Source organism: Heliconius melpomene, chromosome 18 (genome assembly GCF_056956725.1).
Source record: "Heliconius melpomene rosina isolate 202511_hmr_F chromosome 18, ASM5695672v1, whole genome shotgun sequence".
NCBI lineage: Eukaryota > Metazoa > Arthropoda > Insecta > Lepidoptera > Nymphalidae > Heliconius > Heliconius melpomene.
In genome coordinates this window covers 8,067,916-8,072,390 of record NC_140406.1, presented here as the reverse complement: position 1 = coordinate 8,072,390, position 4,475 = coordinate 8,067,916, and positions in this window count along the sequence as shown.

The following is a 4,475-nucleotide window of genomic DNA, read 5'->3' as shown; positions in this document are numbered from 1 at the left end:
ATAACGGCGTTTAGTACCGTGAGTAACCTTTGAAAACGTATAATATTCAGATCTAATAGCAGTGCCAGTGACATCATGCAGCAACGTTTGCGGCAAAGATGCGTCTAGCGTCTGCCGGCTGCCGGCTGCCGGCGACAGATTTAATTGATGGCCTCGCAAACAATATTAATAAAAGCTTTCAAGCAGATTAAGTGCTGAATCATGATAATATGCAGATGTTATTATTTAATATATCAAATTAACATGATTGCTTGGCATATATGACTTATAATATTTATATCGATGTTCATTATATCTTAAATTATTTCTGAATTATAGTGTGAAAGGCAGAGAGAAGTTAATGATATGTAATTCTCTAGAGATATGATTAACTGAAGTTAAATAAATAAAATATAAATTAAAATGTTTGTTCTACCTTCACGCTATATCCCGCACATAGCAGGGTAAGCAGACGGCACCAGGGGACCTAATGTTAAGACACTTTGTCCACTCTCCGTCAATTTCCAAAGCATTGCGTGTTGTCTGGCGGAACTGCCTCGATTACTCTCGTTACCAGAGTGAGGAAATGAAAATATTCAAAATTTCATTCCTGCGAGTGGGAATCGAACCTACAATCTCCATCAATAAATTAGCTCACACACAAATATCAAGGTACTCGTAGGTACACTTTAATATTTGAGACAATCGTCTGTCCGCTGGTAGCGTTGCGGTTTCGCCTGCAGACGAGTCGGGGTTTACGAAATCGGTCGCTTGAATATGGAAACGACCGCACACCTTGTGGTTGAAGTCGGACAAAATAGCACTTGTATAGCAATTGTAATTTTTGCTATTTTAAGGACTGGATAAACACTTTTTGTAACTTTACGCTGTTTTCAGAATAATTCGAATTTAGGTTATTCGTAGACGGATTTATAGGCAATAAGTTACTGTTTTTTTACAAATAAATAACTATTACAGTTTAAAAATATCATTAATATTTAATAATTAATATACATTTGTGAAATAATTACAAATTATCATTAATTTTATAACCCGTAAACACTAATCTTTACAAGTTATGATTCTAAAAAGTATAGTCATTAAAGTCCCAAGTAATGATAATATTTTAACGGCACGCCTTTATAATGGTATAAATAAGAACGTGCCTTATCTTGCAATGTCAAAGTGGAAGCAGACAATCGATTTTCCAATTTATATTTTGCTGTAACAAAAAAACTAGCAGTATTCGTGAAATTTATAAAAACTTTTCGAACACGAGCACTGTTTTTTTAAAAAAACTTTTAGATTAATCAACAGCTGCATGCAAAAACGAATTAAAGTTCAGATTTATGTTTATATTTTTTGTGAAAATCCGTTGCCTTTTTTGCTATAGATTGAGATTATTTTATTTATTATTTCTCTTTTTATTCTGTCTTTTTTTCAGTTCCTGGCTTTGTCCCTTAACAGAGGCAGGCTGCAATGGCAGAGGGAACCTAATTTCACTTCGTAAATTGAACTGAAAGAGAGGATAGAGATACTCCGTAAACTTCTCTCCGTTAAATTTTCGCATTGCATGCATATAGCTTAACTAAGCTTCGTCAACAAAAGTGAGAAAATAAAAATAATTAATTTCCCCGATTGAACTCACAACTATTACGTTTATAGTCGGGCGCTGTGCCACTGCGTCATGACGTCCTTTTAAATCGTATGTCTGCGCTAATCTCAAAGGTTAGTGTTTATACAGTACCTACATGGTGTTATTTCGTTTAAACTTCAACCATAATTCAAAATAATTACATATGTTTTGTATGTAAGTACAAGTAGGTTCTCATTTTAGTTTGTGATAAGATCTAAACTTTACGAAATGCTTAATCACGTTTAGAAATAGTTTTGCTGTTAAAATTATTATGCCTAAATAACGATTGGGCAAACTTTACTTTATTATTTAATCCAAGACTACCATAATGTTAATAATGCGTGGAATTTAACCTAATGTTAAGACACTCTGTCCACTCTCCGCCAATTTCAGAGGTATTGCATGTTATGGTTACTGGGAAAGCTCATGATAGTATTTATTGTAAATTATATTTTAAAAGAACAACTTTTCAGCTACTTGCCGTGCTTGCACTGCTGTCTAATTGAATAAAGAATATATAGATATGTACAAATCTATACCAATATTCTCAACTTGAAGAGTTTGTTTGGTGGAGAGCGTTAATTTCAGGAGCTCCTTTTTCAAATTGAAAAAAGTATTATATGTGGGATAGAGGAATCAATTTTATCTAGGAAAGCTATAGGCGATAGCTATAGGCTAACATAACGTTGATTATTTCGATTTAACCCATTGTAACTGCCGCCAAAGTTTTTTTGAGTAGGTACTTAGGGTGTGTACATTTACAGCACATCCACCACTATTTCCATTTGAAACGGGCGAAGCCGCGGATTTAAGTAAGTTTATATATAAATAATAATTTGCAATTTACTTCAAATAAGAATAAAATTTAAATACTTAGCAGTGCTTACTTAAAACAGTTCAGGTTAAATAATTTAAACGAGTAATATACTGAAAACGTTACCATTTGTATGGGAAAAATCTCATTCAAGCAGTGTGTACGCTACGCGGCTTGCCAAGCTAGGTTTATATCTACAGATATTAATTTAATAGGCGAGGCTGTCATGGCGCAGAAGAACAAGCGTGCCTCAAAACTTCATCAGAGAATTAGGGAATGGAGTGTTTCAACACTAGGATCCCTCCGCATACCCTGCTATATGTAGCTATATGTACCCTGCTATATGTAGTATTATGTAGATTGTTTGCAGTAAAAAGAAACAAAAAGAAAAGACACAATATGAAATTTTAATTTCTTTAATGAGAAAGTAAGATTTCCGTACCGTCTTTATTATAGACCTTAAGATTTTTGTATGATCCAGTAGCATTTATAGAATATCTTTGGGGTAAAAAAAAATTCTATCCTTTTTTTTTTCCATAATCTTTCTTTGCAATTTTCATTATTTTTTGCCTTATTTGAACCACTTTCTTTCACTAATAAATAAACAGCATGCAAGAAATCGGAAACTTCACGCTGTAAATGAATAAAATTATCGACAACTGTCTGGAGGTATGAACGTTCCTGAAAGTTCAAGCGAAACTAGCTCTGCAAATTTCTCTGTGCCCGTAATTACTCGGTGAAAATACACAACTCGATTATTGCTTTTTTCAACATAAAGTTGATGAAATTGAGCGACTGCTTTTGTTTGCTGAAAAAATTGAATGGTGCTTCATTTTTTATTGCATATTGAATATGATGACAGTAATGTAATTTTTTTTTTAGATTTTGGAGGCATTTCTTGTTGGGTGCCGGGATTCAACGACGCTAGTTACCAGAGCAAGGATTCTTGTAGTCAGAATCGAACCCATAACCTGACGCTTTTACAGCCACACGCTGGTGCTCCTTAGCTACGATTGGCCTCGCTAAAAATACCTAATCTTGAATATATTCATATTTACTAAATAAAAGAGTTTTTTTTTGCGTCACGCATTATTTTTTATATCAAAAATATACATAAAATGTTTATAATTTATCTAGGACACTTCCAACAGTAGGAATAGTATCAATTCATAGGGGAGAAATAAATAAAACTATTCAGTCCATAACTTCACAACTCTTTAAACGAGAAAGTATATTGATATAAATGTATCGATATCGAAAAATATTTAAATAAAATTTACGCTACGGAAATTAAATGTTCATTTCCACCAGGGATTGGCCATAAAGTTGAAAAATCTACAGCGAGTTCAAAAACTAATAAAGCTACAACGAATCTGTAAAAGTTAAAGTAAAATACACCAACAGTCATTTTTACGTTGCACAAATGCGCAGTCGAGTATAATTTTTTGTGCAAAGTAAAATTCGTATCTAAATATTTGGTTCGTTTTTTATAGCACAATTAAAATGGAAACTTTTCAAAGACGTTAAGTAAAATATTTACAAAAAATATATTTTATCAAGAGAGGGTTTTTTATATTTTTTCAGTTAACGTTTAACGTGTAACGGTGTACAGTATACTAATAATGAAGTAAAAGGATTTAAATAGAAATTAGAAAAATGAAGTTTATTTTTTAAAATATTCTTAATCTTTACAGGATTGTTCCAGTTATTAAATGTGCTCAGATCTTACTACTAATGTTAAATATTAATAATAATTCAAATTAGTTTTTTAAAAAAATATCTAGTTTATTTTGATTTAGGGTACGATATAAAGAAATTATTTCCTGAGATATATACATTATTGATTCTAGAACATTCTAGTATCTGGCAGAAGCCAAAGCGAGCCAGTCTAAAAATAAACTAAAAATAACTAACAATTTATATTTAAAATATTAAATTTAACCGTAGATACAAAATGTTAGTAGGAAATAGGTCAAGATGTTCTCTAATCTCATAAGCGTAACGACGCCCTACGGCTGTCCGCTACGTCACGTAGCTACGGCACAA